This window comes from Cibotium barometz, chromosome 7, assembly GCF_041138505.1.
Source record: "Cibotium barometz isolate CiBa-2024 chromosome 7, ASM4113850v1, whole genome shotgun sequence".
Lineage (NCBI taxonomy): Eukaryota > Viridiplantae > Streptophyta > Polypodiopsida > Cyatheales > Cibotiaceae > Cibotium > Cibotium barometz.
Window position 1 is genome coordinate 29,619,835 of NC_141052.1, and position 21,560 is coordinate 29,641,394.

A 21,560-nucleotide genomic window follows, 5' to 3' on the forward strand; every position below is an offset into this window, starting at 1 on the left:
TGAACCTGCATATGATAGTCCAAATGCCATCATTGCCCGTTTGTGTCCGTGGAAGATCAAATATAAAATCCATGGCAATGCTCTCCCAAGGTCTATCTGGAATAGGTAAAGGTTGTAGTAACCCTGGTGTCTTTTGACGGTCAAACTTTACCTTCTGACAAACGATGCATTGCCTAACAAAAGCATCAACATCTCTTCTCAAGGTTGGCCAATAAAAGAAAGTCTCCACTGCTTTTACCGTGGCGTCAATACCTCTATGACTTGCATACGGTGAAGCATGACTTTCAATCATAACCTTGAGTCGCAATGGCCTGGTAACACACAGTCTGCCATGCATCAATAAAAACCCATCTCTGAGAGTATAGTGCTCATGTCGCTGACCCTGAGATATTTGATCATATAACCTTTCAAAGTCCTCATCATGGGCATACTGCTCTTTCATTTCATCAAGCTCATGATGACAAGCAAGTGAAACTGCTGAGACCTGTGGCTTGCGTGACAAAGCATCTGCCACTACATTCTTTTTGCCTTCCACATGCACAATTTGGAAGTGAAACATAGACAAAAAGTTTGCCCATCGCATATGCTTCTCTGAAAGCTTAGTTTGCGTGAGGAAATAACGCAAGGTCTGATGATCTGTCTGCACAGTGAAATCAGCCCCAAGCAAATAGTGTTTCCATGTAGAAAGAGCATGGATTACAGCCAACATCTCTTTCTCATAAACCTGTAAATGCTTCTCGGCATCTTGCAATATTCTACTCTCATAGGCTATCACAAGCATGGATTTCTGAGTGAAATCCTCATCATTAAAAACAATATCAAATCAAACTTCATAGATTTGTCTCCAGCTTTGAAGTCATGAGACTTTGATGCATTAGCTTGCATCTTAATATGTTTTCCCGCATGCATGATCATGGGACAGCCCTTGTGACTGGCATCTTTTTGGGAACAAAAGGGGATGCATTAGGCATAGAAGCATTTGTCCTGTAAGCATGAGGCAAGGGTGGCCCTTCAACACACATTGGTGCATTTTCACCCATGACTTCTCCCTCACTCACAAGCACACTCTGAGGGCATTATTAGCATGAGAGATTGTAGCCCATGTTGCATGTGTTGTGCATGCACATTTTCAGCCGGCAATGACATGTCATACATTTTTACCACTGCCATAAACATCGCATCCTTCACGGGTTACATAAGGTACACCTGCATGGCATGAAGTCGCCGATGGTTCCTCTCTAATAGCATGAGGATTCATTCTCTTAGACATAGTGCCTGTTCAGCCACATGTGGAGATATCAAGACATGTGGGATGGTTGTCTTTTCTGCAAAGGCAGGTATGCACATGATGCATTCCTCGGTTGCATGTGCAACTCTTGATCAATCATTGCCATGGCATGATCCATAAAAGATTTAGCTTTCTTGGCCTTCAAACGATCATATACCAATGGATTCGTGCGGTAGAGCTTCAATTCTTCTTGTTGTCCATAAAGAAGAGCCTGCATATGAGTAAGTTCAGCCCTTAAGGCTATGGACTCTTCTTCCCGCTTTTTCTCTTTGCCATAGGATGGGTGTCTCACATGTTCTTGTTCTTTTGTATGCACCACATGAATATGCTCTTCCTGTAAAGAATTGGAAGCATGCATTTCATTGTCCGCACCTCTTGTGTTGGCATCTTCAACATTTAGTGTATTGTTGTCCATAGTGTACTAACTGTAGAGGTAGCTAGTGTTCGCGGTGATCATCTTTCATGATAGAAGTGAAAGAGAACCATATGCTCTGATACCAATGTAATTCCACCGGTCGGTGTGGAATCCTTGGTTGAACACGGTGCTAATCAATACACCTAAATACACCAAGATTTAATGGACAATAAGATATAATTTGTTGAATTGACAAGAGACGCACAATGAGCAAGAACGGCTATGCTCTCCGTGAAGTCATGGACATTCTGACCAGATTTCCATACCAATGCATATGAATACAATATTGCAAACAATATGGTTGTCGCGGTGAAGATCTACAACTCACACTACCCTCTCAAGTGCCTGTGTTTTCTACCATCCACTCTCTATTGTTCCACAACTCATGGTAGGAACAATCTGCAAGAGAGGACGTAGGACAAGAGAAAACTACACTGACAGATTTGTCACCTGCTTTAAATTCCTTGAGCTTTCTGGCATGAGGCTTATTGTCTTCTCTTTTTCTTTTCCCCTTATCCAACGGAGCAGCCCTATCTGCATGGGCTCCATGGGCCGTCATAGAAGTTTCACGAGGCACGGTGGCATGTGCTCCACGAACTAGAAAATCAGATGCATGTGACTTTCATGCATAAGGCATTGTCTCTCCATGAGACAACTCAGAAGGCAAAATTCTTCTAGTGGGAGACATGTCACCCTTACCATGAGATACATGTCTTGAATGCATGTGACTTTCCTGCCCTCCATGAGCACTAGCATACATATATCTGTCAGGCTTTGTGCCTTGTGGGGAAGACGCATGACGAGAGGTGACTGTCACCTCTTCCTTTTGCATAAAAGACTTCAGCCTTTGAGATGCGGGATCTCCATGCTTCAAGCGAGGTGGATTTCTGAATTTCAGCTCTCCGTCGTCCCCCTCTTTGATATCACCTTTGCGGAGGAGGTAGGCAAGTGCCAACTCCCTTGGCTTCTTGCCCACTTCCCGTGCCATGGATTCAAAAGTTACATCTACCATTGCATGAGCTTTCCTAGCTTCAATGGCGCTAAGTTTAGAGAACATTTTTGGACTTCACTTTTTAAGTCACTTGGCACAAATTTATTGTTTAGTTCAGCCTATCATCCACAGACAGATGGCCAAACTGAAAGAGTTAATCAAATTCTTGAAGAGATGCTTCGACATTATATTCAGTCTCGCTTAGCATCTTGGGAAGATTATCTACGGTTGATGGAATTTGCTTACAATAATTCTCATCACACATTAATAAGAATGAGTCCTTTTCAAGCCGCTTATGGTCGTACACCAGTTGTGCCATCAAACTTTGTTCTTCAACACAAGGTGGCATTAGCAGATCAATTAGTTTAAGAAATGCAAGATGTTCTTCTTCAAGTTCGAGATCAGATGATTCGAGTTCAAGAACAATATCAATAAGCATCTAACCGACGTCGTTGACATGATGAATTCAAAGAAGGTGACATGGTTCTTTTGTTCGTGGCTCCTCATCGATGTAAATAGTGAAATCGGTTTTTCCAAAGTTGCGACCACGTTACTATGGTCCTTTTCGGATTATTAAGAAGAATTCTCCCTCAAGTTATAAGTTGGAGTTACCACTTTTATGGGGAAAGATTCATCCGACTTTTCACATATCATGGATCAAGAAAATTGTACAAGGAGATTCTCCCATTCCAGATATTTCAGATTATGTTCGAGAGATTGAAGATGAGCATATGATCTTAATCCTAGAAAAGATTCTTGATGTACGACAGAAAGAAACTTGACAGAAGATTATTACAGAATTCTTAGTACAATGGAAAGACTTGGATGATTCAGATTCAACTTGGCAAAGTGATGAAGATCTACAACAGTACCCAGAATTACTTCAAGAGTTCTTTCGCCAACAACAATCACTTATATAACCATGGATCTTATTTTAAGTGGGAGGGAATGTCACAATCGTGACTTAATTACCCTTAATCACCCTAATCATTGAAAGGACACCGGTGAAGGGTCACACCTTGTCACATGGGTCATCATCAAGGGACACGTCTCTTCAAAGGGACACATCTATTTATTAAAGGACACACCTCTACGTCCAAAAGACATAACTATTCATTCAAGAGTCACACCCTTTCGTCAGGGATGTGCCTCTTCATTTGTACCTCTTCGGGCCCTGTTTAACAAGGCCTTGTGTCTCAATGCAAACAACTCAGCTTTCCGCTCTCTTATTATCTTTAGTTCTTGTATTCAATCTTACTCATGTCTCTTAAAGTATTAATAGACTAGGAAGTCCTCACAGATACTAGAGAGTTGAGACTTGAGAGTTAAAACTTAAATTGCAATGCACATGTGACATGTGACATAGTACATACCTCTATGATGGCTTGCTGGATGTGACGATAGATAAAGTCCCCCGATGTTTTTTGTCCCGCCTTTCCGGTATCCACGGTGCGTAAGAAGTATGTGCCGAGAGCGCATGAAACAAGGATGTTCATGAACCTCTTTTCTTCCGATCACTCCATCCATCGGAGAGGATAGAGTAATCATACTTTGCCCATCCTTCCTGCACGGGTTTGAGTTTGTCGTTGATCCTTTGGCTCTCGTCATCAAGCGCGGTGGTGCGTATCTCATGGTAGGTGATACCATGCCATTCACCATGGGATGGCTCCACCTCCGCAATGGCCTTCACCATTTTGTGCCATTGTGGAACCTTGAGCACATGGAAGGAGAGATTGCAATCGATCACCGTGCGTGCAATCTCCTCATTCGCGGCTTTCATCTTCGCCTTCACATAGGTGAGGTTGTTAATGTTAGCATCGATGGCGGTTTGCCTCATTACCGGAGAGCTCTCCTCCCTTGGCCTCTTTGATTGGAAGTTGGAACCGCCCGAGGCGGAGCCAGAGCCGGAGCCAGAACTGGATGGGACGGGCGAAGGAGTCACGGATGCGGAGGTACCGGACATGAAGCTCCCCCACGTCCACCTTTGCCTTGGTTGCGGATGAGGGAGTACTTCTTCACTATACCATCCACAATTTCTTGGGGAATCTCCTTGCACGGTGCCACTTCCCCACCAAGCTTGGACACATGTGCAAGGAGCCTTGTGACACTACTTGTGTAACCCTTCCCCCAAAAGTTACACGTCCATTTCCATGACCTCGAATTACCGGTAGGTTTCTCACCGATGGTGTTGTATAAAGCAAAAGCCTCATGCTTGTCCTTTCCTCTAGACCTCATTGCCAAAGTCTAAAGAGAAATGAAATGAAAAGAAATGAAATGAAATGATATATTAACGTCTTTAGAAGGCCAAAATGACCTATGAGACCAAAAAGGTTACAACAATGGGTGGATTTGATACAATGTCTGTGTAAGAAAAGCTAAAAACAACTAAACAACTAATTGAAACTGAAACAACTATGAGGAAAAGTACGGTACTAGGAGCTCCTAATGGATAACATCTGGGAGGAAAACTCCAGCAACAAAGGTAAGCATCATACACATCACTATCCAAAGATGTCTCTCATCGGTCGATGGCGGATATCTGGTGAGTACTCTGACTGGACGTCGCCCATGCCGTGCTAGTATGGTCCTGATCCTCTGTTGTAGTCTCCGCCGGTGTCGAGATGCGCCTCTCATCTTGGGGCGCCTGGACCGCCCCAGCTCTATAGCCCGATCAATCAGTGTACCTCTGGTGCGGCTATACTCTGGGGCTAGCTGCAATGCCTGCTGGCCTGACTGCTCAATCTCTGGTCGAAAGAAGTTTGTAATGTGCCTCTGTAGGTGTCTCTCCCTCTCTGCTCCCGTCCCTCTCAAGAGACCCTCTCTATGTCTACAAAGCTCCAGCAAGTATAATCCGAGGCATCTCTGATCCTGGTATCTCATGACTCTAGAAAGTGGTCCGAAGCCCTCTCTAAACAGGCAGTGAAAAGGCCTCGTATCTCATAATATACTGGACAGTCACATATGTAATGTAACTCTGTCTCTGGCTCCATCTGGCACAGCTGACAAATCCTGGTCTCAGTTGGTACTCCTCTGAATCTGCCAGTCTCAATCTCTAGCTGGTGTGAGGATGTGCGCATCTGACCAATAGCACACCGCACCCCATGAGAAAGATGAGTATCCATGTAGCTGGGTCTAATCACAAACCCATCCTGGGTGAGCTGGAGAAGATGATCTCTATAGAAAGCCATCTTCGTACCAAGCTCGTGTGTCGGCTGTATCCATGTCCTCCTAGTGTCCAGCTGAATCAAGTCCTGCCTGATAAGTCTGGTAATCTCTGCCCGTGTGAGAGAGAGGGAGGGTGCATCCAGGGAGTACTGAAATGGAGGTAGCCTGTCCATACTAAAGCCATGCAGCTGGAACCAAGCTGTCATCTGTGCATACCAACATGATCCGTCTCCCTGTGATGCCAACTGTCGTGAAGACTCCAGGGCTAAGCGAGCATATCTGTCTCTAGGGAGAGCCCAAGTGCTATGTATAAAGGAGACTGATCGAGTGAGTGCCTCTACTACCAATGGGGGGGCAACCATCTCTGTACGGATAATATCATGTGGTACGGAGGCCTTGGCCCTAATCATCCGGGAAATCATGGGCCTCTCCATACGTCTCCATCCATCAGTGCTACCAGCTCGGCTGTGGTGATCCACTGAGGGTCTCCACATGGCTGAAGTGACCAAAGTGTCAAAGAGCCAGAGCTTTGTTCGAGGTTCTTGAAACTGAACCTGCGAACACATCCTCTCTAGTCTCCCCAATGCTGCATAAGCTCTAGTCAATCTGGTCTCCGCTGCTCTCCTCAAGGAAAATAGTGGGCCACTAAAAACCACACCAAGGTAAGAATATGCATCTGTATACTCCACTGTCTCCTGACCATATGTAAAGGTGGGTATTGACCTCCTAACCCACTGTGCTATGGTGTTAAACACCATCACCTTGGTTTTACCAAAATTAACAGACAATCCACTGTCTTGTGCAAACGTGTGCAATGCATGCAAATGACGCTGCATCCCCTCTGGAGAATCTGAGATCAGCACAATATCATCAGCATACAATAACAGCGGAATCCATGTCCCTGCTAGCTGTGCTCCTCTATCACCCTCCCGCTCTACATAGTCTGAAACCTCATCCACGTACATCCCAAATAAGGTGGGAGAAAGGGGGCAGCCTTGTTTCACCCCAATAGTGGAGTGAACCATCTCAGATATACCCTGAGTAGTACCTGCCCCACAAGTGTCCTGTATAGAGCCATGATTTCCCAAATCAGCTTTGTGGGCACTCCCATCTCCTGTAGTCTGCGCATCAGTTTGGCTCTCGGTACTGTGTCAAAAGCTTTGCGAAAATCCACAAAGCAACAATAAATCCTCCTGCCATATAATCTGCCCTCCTCAATAATAGCTCTGAGTGTCAAGATATGGTCAAGAGTGGAGAAACCTCTCCTGAACCTTGCCTGCCCTGATGCACGTATGCCCTCTCTCTCTCTCTCTGCCCATCTACTCAACTCTTGCTTCAGAATAGATGCATATAATCTAGCCAATGTGTGACCAATCATGATGGTACAATAATTCCCAGGGATCCCTTGACTTGAAGATAGGGACAATCGTGGACATATTCCAAGTCTCAGGAAAACCCTGACACATGGCTCGGTTAAACATCATAGCATTAAGCTCTGCAAGCATATCTCCGGCATGAATAAAGTGTTATGCTACCAAACCATCATGATCATATGCTCTCCCAGTCCTCATCCTGTCAATAGCTTTCCTTACCATCTCAGCAGTAAAGAAAGCACATGTCTCTGGGCATGGCTCCGATGGGTTTGGCAGGGGCGGCTGTCCTGCTGCTGTGTACAGGGATGCTGCATACTCACCCCAAATCTCTGTGGAGGTAATGGCTGGTGATGGTGAATGCTCGTGGAATAGTCTCCATGCCTCGCCTGAGTCTTGACTCATAAATAACTGATACAAATCCCTCTCTAACTGAGCAAGACTCCTCATCATACCAACTGTTCTGGGGCATGTTCCCAGATCGTCTCCGTGTAGGCTGTAAACCGGCCTTTAGAAAGCAAAGGGCGGTGAAAACAAACACTTGCACATTAAACACTTCAACGCCATTGAGGACCTAGAAAAAGAAAACAAACAGGGGGAGCTAGAGTGCTCCTGCAAATAGTACACGGACACCGATTGGCCCCAAAACGCAGTGGCGCCCCTTGCGGTATTTCTTTAATTGATTATAAGAGCTTTGATTACAATATAAGGCTGGTAACTCAGCCGTCACAGTAGAACCCTTGAAGCCTGCAAATAACCTGTATCTCGCTTCTTGTCCACTCGGCATCCACAAACAAATCCAGCCATTGTTCACATCGAAAGACTCTCTCACATTGAGTCTGCATACAGAAGCTTTCTCCCATGATCAAGGCTGCCACAACCATCCATAGCCTCTCACACTATGAACAGCATCACACCTTGACACATCCAGTGCTTCTGCATCACAACACAGACTCCCAAACTGTCTCTCAAAAGAGAACTCGTATCACAGCACAGCATACCATACAGTCGACACACCTGTACCAACCCTCTCTACCTTCCAAGGGTATTATCCATCTCTGTCATGGATTCTCTGTCCCCTGTCTAATCAGCAGCAAGGTTGTACCAAACATGTGTCCATTCCTGTACCTTTTGCCTGCATGTGACCTCTCTCCTGGAGAAACCCAAAAACATGTTTCCTCGAGAAACCTACGACCTGTTTCCACATGAAACCCTTAGGCTTGTTTCCCTTTGAAACTTCTGTCCTGTTTCCATACAGAACCATTCATAGCACCATTCAACAACAGTGCCAACAACAGCATACATCAAGTTACCTGTTCCCTCATGAAACATCTGGCAACATAGAGATGCCCATAACTGTAGGTCCCTTTGTTCCTTTCTAGTAGGAAGAAAACAATCTGCTCCATGAGCACGCAGCCATGCGAGCTTGCATCACTCCCATGCCAAGAAACATAACCAAGTGACCTGTACTTGCAGCCGGAAACCCAAGTACATAGCTGAATTTGCATCCAAGCAAAAACACCCCATAAACTGTCCCAAAACAGTCCTGAACCCAAAGCAAAGAGAAGCTGAAAATTCCATCAGTTGAACGCCATCGACATGATGTCTATGTTCATGAAAAACCAGCCCTTGTCCACCTTTATGTCAAGAGAAGCCAGCCCCTTGTCTTCTGCAAAAACACGCCCCCTCCAAAAAGCACCAGTGCTATTGGGCGTTTCATAGCAAGCAAGGGAGGGAAAGAAGCGCATCTTCCAAGAGTTAGAGAGAGAGAGAGAAGGAAGGCCTGTGTCTCTGTTCTGTAGCACAGCACAGCAGCCAGCCCGTTACTCTCCCAAAAGCATGCCGGTGAAGATATTCAGCTGCGCCTACAACTTATGAAGCGCTGCCTGCTTGTTGCCCTTTCCAACAAGCCAAAGCGATTCAGCTGCTCAGACCCGCCTGTACCTGCTGGACAGAACTGTCCTGCGCCTGTTTCTGTCCTGTCCGTACAGCTGTCCGTATAGTTGTACAGATCTGCACGAGTTCTCCTGTGCGCAGCCAGCATAAACAGTCCACTTCTCCTCGACGCAGCCAACATGCACACCTTCATCAAGAGATAGGCGGCCCTTTTGCCTACCAGCCCCTCTTTTTCCCAAAAAGCACACGTGGCCCCAAAATAGCTTATGGGCCACGTTTTTTTTCATAAAAGGCATTAAAAATGACTTTAAAGGTTTTTAAAACCTTTTAAGTTAAAATCTCTTTGCCCCCCTTCACACTTGGGGTTGTCCACATATGGCCTCCCTTTTTGACTCCAACCTGATGCCATTCACATTGTCCACCATGTCCCCGTGCACACCTGCATCTTGTCCAGAGAAAAACACAGGGTCGTAACATACCCCCCTGTTGAAAAATGGCAAGCGTCCTCGATTGCACTCAATGGCACAGTAAAGCATCTCATGAGCAATGACACCCCATATGGCAAAAACAATGGCCTTCCAATGCATCTGGGTGATAAAATAATCATCCTGCATAATAAGCCACACTGTCCTCTTGCTTGTTCCTTCAGAACCTACAGCAAAAGTCTAAAACCAAATGGAAACACGTTAACGGTGTTAGCCAAAAACAAAACCATGTGTCATTCTACATATGGCACACATATGCATGACACACATATGCATGACACACACATGCATTCGCAAACAATATGCTCCTCAAAATGCTCTACCTACTCCAAAGTAACAGTCTAAGGGCTGCTCGCAAGCCTTACGCCCATGGGCATCCCGTAGGACCCACGACTGATGGTACAACATGAGCATATGCAAGCACTCAATGCATCCAAACACTACATCCAGTAAGTACTTTCCCAGATATGTTTCATGGTCATCCCGCAGGAGTTACACCCAATGGTGCATCCATGAACATAATAAAGCACTTGATGTATCATACCAACATACATGCAGCACATGACACAATGCAGAGTATTTCCCAATGTATTCTCAATGGTACCAGGATCCAATGGCACCAGAATACAAAAATACCTCTACCTCAAAAAGTGTATGCATACATGCACAAATAGAGTTCGATCCATATTTCCATGAACCAAACCAACTCTAGGACTGCTCGCAAGACTTATGCCCTCCATAGAGTTATCCATAGTTGCAGTTAGAGCTCCAGGTGCGCGCGACTGTGAACCATACCCAACTTTACCATCATCTCATGTGTCTAGAACACAAAATCATAGAAGTCCCATAAGCAGATGTACTGTCAGCCTCAGTACCTTCGGGTGAATACAAAGATGTCACCAAGCGACTCCTAGATAACAAATGAGCCTGTCTATAACAAGGGAGCGGAGGTGCTACCCCCCTCTTGAGCATCAGGTAATGCTCCAGACCCATGCTCTGCTGAACGTGAATGAGCCGGAACAAGAATCGACTCCAACTCATAGGCATCAAGATAAAGCTGCAACTCCTGAGGTGAATCTGCTAAGTCACCCTCCTCCATCCACTTCGCATCCATCAGTGAACCTCCTCCATCCACTTCGTATCCATCAGTGAACAGCTCTTGAACTTCACAGGATAGCGATGGGAAACTTTACTCTGTACCTTTCTTTCCTTGTGTGCGAGTATATGCTCAGGAATAAGAACCTCGTCAAGTTCCTCCACTTCCATCTGAGCCTCATCTGATACATCCTCAGGCACCCAAAACCTGCTTGCACTCCACCCAAGTGATAAGCACAAGTCCTCGATGAAGCATAGTAGATCACCACTGCTAAACATAGAAAGAAACTGTCTTCCGAACCCATGAAGCCTCTATGAAGATACCACCGGTGACAAACTGTCGAAAGCCATAGCCTTCAACGCATCTCCTGCACCATAACACTTTAATTGCTTCTTGTTCCTGGCCGACTACTTCTTGTCCCTGGTGTCTTTTCTCCCGAGCTTCATCCTCAGCTCTTGCTCTTTACCTCATATAGGCAAAGACACAAAATCCTGTACTGTGTCCTGCACTTCCTTTTCACTTTCCTCATGTTGAAGCTTTTGATGTGACTCTCATGAGACAACCACGAGCTCGCCCCCTTAGGAAAGTTGGCGATTGTTCCGACCAAAGCAACCACGGACTCGCCTCCTTGAGAAAGTCGACGATGTGTCCCGGCAACGGAACCTTGTAAACCGGCCTTCAGAAAGCAAAGGGCGGTGAAAACAAACACTTGCACATTAAACACTTCAACGCCATTGAGGACCTAGAAAAAGAAAACAAACAGGGGGAGCTAGAGTGCTCCTGCAAATAGTACACGGACACCGATTGGCCCCAAAACGCAGTGGCGCCCCTTGCGGTATTTCTTTAATTGATTATAAGAGCTTTGATTACAATATAAGGCTGGTAACTCAGCCGTCACAGTAGAACCCTTGAAGCCTGCAAAGAACCTGCATCTGGCTTCTTGTCCACTCGGCATCCACAAACAAATCCAGCCATTGTTCACATCGAAAGACTCTCTCACATTGAGTTTGCATACAGAAGCTTTCTCCCATGATCAAGGCTGCCACAACCATCCATAGCCTCTCACACTATGAACAGCATCACACCCTGACACATCCAGTGCTTCTGCATCACAACACAGACTCCCAAACTGTCTCTCAAAAGAGAACTCGTATCACAGCACAGCATACCATACAGTCGACACACCTGTACCAACCCTCTCTACCTTCCAAGGGTATTATCCATCTCTGTCATGGATTCTCTGTCCCCTGTCTAATCAGTAGCAAGGCTGTACCAAACATGTGTCCATTCCTGTACCTTCTGCCTGCATGTGACCTATCTCCTGGAGAAACCCAAAAACATGTTTCCTCGAGAAACCTACGACCTGTTTCCACATGAAACCCTTAGGCTTGTTTCCCTTTGAAACTTCTGTCCTGTTTCCATACAGAACCATTCATAGCACCATTCAACAACAGTGCCAACAACAGCATACATCAAGTTACCTGTTCCCTCATGAAACATCTGGCAACATAGAGATGCCCATAACTGTAGGTCCCTTTGTTCCTTTCTAGCAGGAAGAAAACAATCTGCTCCATGAGCACGCAGCCATGCGAGCTTGCATCACTCCCATGCCAAGAAACATAACCAAGTGACCTGTACTTGCAGTCGGAAACCCAAGTACATAGCTGAATTTGCATCCAAGCAAAAACAGCCCATAAACTGTCCCAAAACAGTCCTGAACCCAAAGCAAAGAGAAGCTGAAAATTCCATCAGTTGAACGCCATCGACATGATGTCTATGTTCATGAAAAACCAGCCCTTGTCCACCTTTATGTCAAGAGAAGCCAGCCCCTTGTCTTCTGCAAAAACACGCCCCCTCCAAAAAGCACTAGTGCTATTGGGCGTTTCATAGCAAGCAAGGGAGGGAAAGAAGCGCATCTTCCAAGAGTTAGAGAGAGAGAGAAGGAAGGCCTGTGTCTCTGTTCTGTAGCACAGCACAGCAGCCAGCCCGTTACTCTCCCAAAAGCATGCCGGTGAAGATATTCAGCTGCGCCTACAACTTATTAAGCGCTGCCTGCTTGCTGCCCTTTCCAACAAGCCAAAACGATTCAGCTGCTCAGACCCGCCTGTACCTGCTGGACAGAACTGTCCTGCGCCTGTTTCTGTCCTGTCCGTACAGCTATCCGTACAGCTGTACAGATCTGCATGAGTTCTCCTGTGCGCAGCCAGCATAAGCAGTCCACTTCTCCTCCACGCAGCCAACATGCACACCTTCATCAAGAGATAGGCGCCCCTTTTGCCTGCCAGCCCCTCTTTTTCCCAAAAAGCACACGTGGCCCCAAAATAGCTTATGGGCCACGTTTTTTTTTCATAAAAGGCATTAAAAATGACTTTAAAGGTTTTTAAAACCTTTTAAGTTAAAATCTCTTTGCTCCCCTTCACACTTGGTGTTGTCCACATATGGCCTCCCTTTTTGACTCCAATCTAATGCCATTCACACTGTCCACCATGTCCCCGTGCACACGTGCATCTTGTCCAGAGAAAAACACAGGGTCGTAACATAGGCTCTGACTATGGGGATATGCCTCTGATGCTGCAGCATGAAGCGTCTCTATCAATATGTGAGTGAGCTCATCTAATGGCCGTCCCGGCTCCTCGGCACATAAGCGCATGTATATCTCGTCCGTGTACACGGTGTCAGCATGTTGTTGCCTTGGGGGCCTGAGGAAGGGTGGGTGGGAAGAAGGCTAGCCCCAGGCGGGAAGAGAGGCGGCCGAAAAGCATAGAGGGAGAGGGGGAGAGAGAGAGAGAGCAGGGCAGGGCAGGGCGGCGCAGACAGCGAAGGGGGGGAGGGGAAGCGGGTTGAGCGGGCGAAAAGCGAAGAGAGAGAGAGGCAGAGCAGGGCGGCAAAAGCGAAGCAGGGCAGGGCGGCGCAGAGGCAAGGGGGGCAGGGCGGCGCAGAAGTGAAGGGGGGGAAACTGCTGGCCAGCCTTGTGTTCCCCTCTTACAGTCCACACTTATCAGCTTACAGTCAGCTTGAGAGGGGGAAAGAGAGGAGAGAGAGAGAGATAGAGGGAGAGGCTAGAGCCTAACCTCTAGGTACTAGGTAGTAGGCCCTAGAGGGCGGGAGTTTGGAGAGGGAGAGAGGTAGGGGAGAAAGAAAGAAAAAGAAAGAAAGATTTTATTAACGTCTTCCAAAAGACCGAACTCGGCCTATGAGACAAATCAGTGTACCTGTATGGGGTATCCTCTTTCCTCCGGACGTCATTGCCGAAGTCTAAAGAGAGAGAGAGCTTGAGCCTTGAGGCTTGAGCCTTGAGAGAGAGAAATGAAATGTTATATTAACGTCTTTAAAAGGCCAAAGTGACTTATGAGACCAAAGTTACAACCATGTGACATCTGATACACTGTTTGGAAAAGAGAGAGAGAGCTTGAGGCTTGAGCCTTGAGCCTTGAGAGAGAGCGAGTGAGAGCTTGAGAGAGACTTGAAAGTCGAGAGCATGAAGGATGGGAGAGGAAGAGAGCTTGAGACTCAAGAGCATGAATGATGAGAGAGGGAGAGACCTTGAGAGCTCTTATACAAGCATGGAGGTGAAAGGGATCCAAGGCCATAGCACATGCCCAAACAGCTACAACAAACGCGCGAAAGAAACAAGAGAAAAAACGGGCGAAAAAAAAACGAGCAAAAAAAAAAAGTAAAAAACGGCCAGTTTTTTTTCAGGACCGTTTCGCATTTGTACTGTACTGTATGGTACGAAACGCCTGTTTCGTTTTGTTTCGCTGCAACGAAATGTCCTTTGGCCAAAAAAACGGTTCGCCAGCGTTTCACTCCGGTTGTTTCGTCCCGTCCTGTACTTTACGTACGGGTGTTGCGGTACACGTTCCACAGAGAACTATGGTGAGTGTGTAGGGGAGTGAATACCACCTGGGAACACTCTTGGAACTTTTGGAAACACACTAACAAGCTTGGATACGGAGTTGGGAAGGAGAAAGTGCAGAAAATACAGCCAGAAGGCCTGATGAAGGAGGGTGCCAACTTCTAGAGAGAGAAGAAAGAGAGATGATGAGATGTCCACCTTGGGTGTCAGGCAAAGAGGGCAAGTGACTTGTGGCGCAAGCTCGTATGGACACATGCTTGGTTGCTCTCTTTGAACAAAGGGATAAGGTTTGGGCGGTGGGCATTGAGCTTTGTCCACCTCGGGACTTAGTGTGTGCGAACACAGGGGTGGTCATAATTTATAATTGAGTTTTTGGTTGCCCGAAACTTAATAAAGTGTGTACATAGTCAATTATAAATTAATGCTAGATCCTAAGGTTGGGTTTTGACCAATACTTACCAACTATCACATGCCACATAACCATGTTAAGAGTTTCACATGCACGGTTTACAACGGACGTCCCCTTACCCTAAACTACACATTGGTCAAGCAAACATGAAAACAACATGCAAAGGCAAGCACATAAAGATTCTATGCAATGCAACATTGGTATGGACAATCTCCGTTCATGAGACTATACCAAAATAGACGTGTTCAGTGTAAGTACACGAGGTACTAGACCCAATGGAACACCAATCCTGCAGGCATTTCCGGGCATGTACTCACAGGCACAAGTCCCAACGAAAAGCCAAGTCCACAGTATCACATGAGTGGCATCAATCCCCGGTATATGCAACTGCCATGGACGCTAGTCCAATGTACATACATAATGAGAAAGCACGGGTGGACCAGTGGGGTGGCCAAATGGTGATAGTAGCAAGACACGGACTGGTTCTAGAAGCTCAAGAGAACCACATCATGTTGATGCCGCTTGGATGAGTAGTCTTTGTGATGCAAATGAGCTTGACTCCTTTGTGAAATCACAAGAAAATGAACATTCGATGAGAGCCATGGATGAAGAGATGGATTCCATATATATGAACAGCACACAAGAGTTGGTTCACTTGCCGGATGGCAAGAAAGCTATTGGTATGAAGTGGGTTTACAAGGTCAAAAGAAAGTCTAATGGTACTATTGGCAGGTACAAAGCAAGACTTGTGGCAAAGGGATATGCACAACAAAAGGGCATTGATTATGTTGAGACTTTTGCACCTACTTCTAGGATGACCACAATCAGAAGTGTTATTGCATTGATTGTCCATCATATATCGAATGTACACGAGTTGGATATCAAAATAACCTTCCTTAATGGTGACTTGCACGAGGAAGTGTGTGTGAATCAGCCCATGGGTTTTGTGGCGCTTGATTATCATCATCCTTCATGTGGATGATATGTTGCTAACAAGGACTAATGAGGATAAAATTGCAGCATTCAAGGCTCATCATGTGAGATGTCAGATCTCGGGCTGTTACACTATTATTTTTGGGCATACAGTTTGTAAAGTTACCAGAGGGCATTGTTTTGGTGCAGTCCAAGCACATAAAGGGCTACTACAAAGGCTCAAATTTCAGGATTGTAAGCCTATTTCTACTTCAATAGAACTTGGGCTTAGGCTTAGTATGGTGATGCAGGAGATGCTACTCTTTATAGCCTGTTGTACAAGGCCGGACATATAGTTTGGAGAGTCCCAGTTGAGGAAATTTATGCACAACCCAGGGATTGCATTGTCAAGCTATTAAGCGCGTGTTTAAGTACTTAGAAGGCACCCAGTCTCTTGGTTTGTTCTATGTGGAGGGGTGATTATCAGCTCCATGCTTATAGTGATTCGGATTGGGCTGGTGATTTTGACACAAGGCAGTCCACAAGTGGGAATTTCTTTTTCCTTGGGAGCTCATGCATATCATGGTTGAGTTAAAAACAACCTACTGTGTGTCTTCATGTGAAGCTGAGTACATAGTAGTTTCATTATTACAAATGTGTATGTATGGGTGAGGAGATTGATGGTAGATCTTTGTGGGAGTCAGGAGCACCCATTCCCATTCTCATTGACAGTTAGAGTGCTATGGCTGTATGGGTGCGGAGATTGATGGTAGATCTTTGTGGGAGTTAGCAGACACCCACTTCCATTCTCATTGACAGTCAGAGTGCTATGGCTGTAGCACGGAATCTAGTCTTCCATGCTCACACCAAGAACATAGAGCTACATTATCTCTATGTCAAAGAGAGACTACATGCAGATCAGTTTGACTTACCTATAGATGAGAACATTGTAGATCTATTTACTAAGGCATTGCCTAGAGAGAAGTTTGAAGCATTCCACAAAGCTTTGAGCTTACTCCCATGTGGAGAGTGATTTGCTACCCTGTACATATTCACACTATCACTACATTGGGGATTTGTGGAAAACTCAAAGTGGTAGTGCTAGGTGTGAACATGGGCTTATAAGGGGCTTTTTTAACCTTCTATATTGAAGGATTTTTACTGGTGTGAACGAACACCATATGGACAACATTTTATTATTATTCCTTGTACTTGTGGTTGTGTACACACAGCCTTATCATTCTGATGCATTCAATATTGTGTTGCTCTCTCTCTCTCTCTCTCTCTCTCTCTCTCCTCCCCCCCTTCCCCCTCCATTTTCTGCCCCCATTGCTTGCATATTAGATCAAAGCCTAATCCAACAATTAGGTGGATGACATGGTTTGTCACTTTTGAGTGATATGTACTTATGGTAGCCACGGGATTGAGGGAGAAGGCAGCATGGAATGTTGTAACTTGTATAGGGAAGATTAGCGTGGTGTCCAACCTGAAAGTTGCCACATACAGGTAGGAGTTGGGTTGTATCAAGATTGGGACTAGGAAGGAATTGATTACTCCGACTTGGTTTTATGCATCTAAAGGAGGTCTAATATGGAGTATATTGTGGTGGTATGGGATGCTAGGATCTCCTGAATGTAGGGTTTCTTGATGCATCTATATTTATGTTTGGGTGTGTGTTAATTTAAGGGGAGCATCGTTGATTTTTGAATCTACTAAGGGGGAAGAAATAGATTGAGGACTGCTGATGATTGGAGTGTTGGTGTTTGTTGATTGCAACTATAATTGATCTGGTGAAATGGTTGTGTTTCGCCATTGATGGGGTGAAGCTCTTATGTTTTGCCGGTTGTGAGTGATGTTGTGGAAAACCGATAGGTACATTGATTAGGTTAGCCAATAGATCTTGACGCTCATGCATATCATATGTTTTGTAGAGATCCGTATTGAAAGCACATATCACGGATGTTGGGATTAGTCGATTCCCCTGGTTGATTTATTATTCCGAGGTGGTATTGATTGTGTGCTGGATGTTGTTTAGAGCAACTTTATTATACCTTGAGGAACTTAAACTTATACATTTTACAAATCCGTCACACACCTGGGGCATATCCTAGTGGTAAGGGATGCTAGGATCTACCACATGAGCGATTCTACTGGCCTTAATGAGGCAAATATTTTAGCTTGTGTTTATGCGGCAGATGTCTAGGACTGTGGTACAATGTTGATTAGGGGGGTTATCCTTGGGACGCCAAGAGTTAACTGACTCGTCGATTCAATTTTGCATCACGATTACTTTGACATAGTGTGCGAGAGAGATTGGAGATTTTGGACACTTAGCGCATCAGTGATTGACTAAGTTAGCGTTCCTGCTTGTGATGATTGTTCTCAGTTTTTTCGGCAATAGAGTGGATGTATCCGATATTGGTGGAATGTTGAACACATTCAGCACCAAGAGACCAATTGATTGGTCGAAATTGCCTATGACGATGTTGAGCATATGACTGTTGGTGATATCTAGGTTATGTTTAGTACGGGTTCTGGTAGCCCGGATTCCGGGAGACTTTAGAGCTTGAAGGTAAAGGGACGATTTGTTCTATTCTCGTTGCACTGATGTGCAGTAAAAGATATTCGCTCACACTAGAGGGTTTAATCAGTAGTGTTTTGTTTTGTACACGTGCCTGATATGGTTTATCAGAGCTGTTTTGTTTTGAACATGGTCCTGATGTACTCTGAGTGAGAGTGGTGAGATATCTAATAGTTATACTTCTCGGATAGGAAAGTATTTTTTGTATCACCCTTGTTCTAATGGGCAAATAGAGAGGCTGAACTAGATTTTGGAGGATATGCATCGTGCATATGTCTTCAAGCGGCCATCCAATTGGGAGAGACACATCCCATCGTCAAGTCCGAGCTTGCCTTTACTAGTACTAAGCATTCGGCTGCTGGTTACAGTCCATTTATGCTTATGTACGTATATAAACCTAACCAGTGACTGTAGAACTTAAGGATATTCAGATTGACAAATAGTGAAAATCCTTTTGGGGCATTGCTCTGACAAATTGTACTATGCATCCTTCTTTGTGAAGCAAGTGCTCAACACCTCGGTCCATCAGCTTGTTTGAGCCATCTGGCCTTCCTATCACACCTTGGGTTTGGTGCCTCGATTGTAGGTTGAATAAATACTTGAGCCACACACCTTTGGGGTGTTAAAATTACAGCAATGTGATGAGCTATGGTGGATCAAATGCTAGAATCAACATCATTAACAAAGAGATTAGACGATAATTAACACGTGATTAGTGAGCAATTAACAAATAGCTTAATGTAGGCATGGATAATAAAAAACCAGCAAATTCTCATTAGACCAATGTCTCAATTTATAGAGTTTACATCCAAGCATCTAATCCCATTGACTTCTCCTTGATTCACTCCACCTCTTTTGCTTGATTCTCTCCACCTCTCCCATAATATCTCCACACCTCCTTAATCTCCTCATGCTACCCTTTATTCTCTCCGGTAGATTCTTCTCATCTTTTCACAGGTTCTCTCACATTTACAGATTCTCTTTTCCAGCCTCTAGCCAAGGGCTTGTTTCCGCACACACCCTATTCACTTGTATATTTCAACACCTCCCCTCAAGTGAATACTCCTAGCACACCTGGATCCTATACCAAGTTTTCCTTTTACTTAATAGTCCGCGACCAGTGCCTAGCACACCTCCCCTCAAGTGAACAATCCTAGCACACCTGGACCCTATACCAAGTTTTCTTCTTACTTGATAGTCCGCGACTAGTGCCTCAAGTCCCTAAACTCATAGTCCTTGACACTCTCTCTCTCTCTATGTGTCCAAGGCTACTATAAGTGCTCGTGACCTTGACTAAAGTGCTCACACATACATCTACCACATGGCCTATATCATCGGTGGCTCAGAGGTGGTTTTACTTTGTTGGGGCAGGTTACATTGGGTTGTGGGGTTTCTCTCTCTCTCTCTCTCTCTCTCTCTCACAGAGATTTTCACATGGCTCTCCACTTCTTGGAGCCTCACATCTTCTCTCGTCTTCAGTCTTCTTGTCGTGGCAGCTTCTCTTCACACGTCCATGTCTTCCTCTTCTTTCAGTCTTCTTGTTGTGGCAGCTTCTCTTCACGTGTCCATGTCTTCTTTCAATGCTTCCTCTAGCTTTTCTTCTTGGTGTGGATCTTCCTCTTGGAAAGAGATGTTCTTCTTCTTTCATGGCTGGGGCCATGAGCTTGTCCGTCAGTTCTTGCTCCATGTGAGCAACATGTTTAAATGTTTTGTTGACAGTTCTTTTGGGCTTTTGATGTTTATCTTGTGTCATTATGCAATGCAAACCCAAATCTATGTGGGAGGTCTTACCTCTTGCCTTATTCTGGACAAGGGGAGTGTCTGATCCCATTTTTACATTGATGTAATGTGCCCAATACATAATGCATATAGCATTCATTCTTATGCACATTCCCAAATGCAACTCTGGCTGTGAATAATCTTGAATTTGAGTGTGATTTGCAGGTATTAACCAAGGGTTAATTGCAAAATGATGATTACCACAAATTTATCAGTATAATTTTATCAAAAATTACATTAAATCAAGGGTAACCAATTTGTATGGAATGGTTGGAGTATCAAACCATCTCCGAATTGCAATCTGAAGTTATAGGGATCTGTATCAGATACCTAATGGTTAATTTGAACCCTCAAGTGCACCAAAATACAATGATTAGCATTGATTAATCATTGATTAGCAAATTAATCCTCTGTTTTGTGTGCAAAAAACAGAGTATGCGGGGAGTCTAGATCTGAGGCCTTCAAATGAGCTCAAATGCTTTCAAGGCCATCAATAGCAATTAGTCTAGGAGAGGATTAAGCCAAGAAACACAAGATTTGACCAAACATTGAATGCTTAATCTCTGTTTTACCAAAGTCACCTGCAGATTTGATGAAGAGCTTGGATCTCACTGTAGACTTGATCAAATCAAATTTTGACTTCACCAGCTTGTAGAGCACCCTTGAAAACCCCTAGGGCCAACAGGAATTAGAGCAATTTGATCTGGAGCAGCAGAGATATCAAATCTTCTTAAAAAAAAAGGCGCCAGCGATTTAGCAAATTTCGTGAGATCTAATGTTGCTACTACTGGAGGGAGGTTAAGCCTCTCCACTGGCTGAGGTACAGTAGGCTACTTGAAAATAACTAAAAAAAGTGATTATTTCTTAATCATCTACTAATTCTAATTAGTTAGATAATGGACTCATAAACTTGATGGATTCTAGGCTAGGCACTGATATCATGTTAAAATTACAGCAATGTGATGAGTTATGGTAGATCAAATGCTAGAATCAACATCATTAACAAAGAGATTAGACGATAATTAATACGAGATTAGTGAGTAATTAACTGATAGCTTAATGTAGGCATGGCTAGTAAAAAACCAACAAATTCTCATTAGGCCAATGCCTCAATTTATAGAGTTTACATCCAAGCATCTATTCCCACTGATTTTACCTTGATTCACTCCACCTCTTTTGCTTGATTCTCTCCACCTCTCCGAGAATATCGCCACACCTCCTAAATCTTCTCATGCTACCCTTTATTCTCTCCTAGTAGATTCTTCTCATCTTTTCACACAGGTTCTCTCACATTTATAGATTCTCTTTTATAGCCTC

At 44.7% G+C, this 21,560-nt stretch overlaps 1 protein-coding gene across 5 annotated transcripts in view; it reads left to right on the plus strand.

The window, feature by feature from the left end:
• LOC147636872 (Tetratricopeptide repeat (TPR)-like superfamily protein) overlaps positions 1–21,560 on the plus strand; it is a 117,539-nt gene that overhangs the window by 71,158 nt on the left and 24,821 nt on the right. The gene's annotated exons all lie outside the window — the stretch shown is intronic.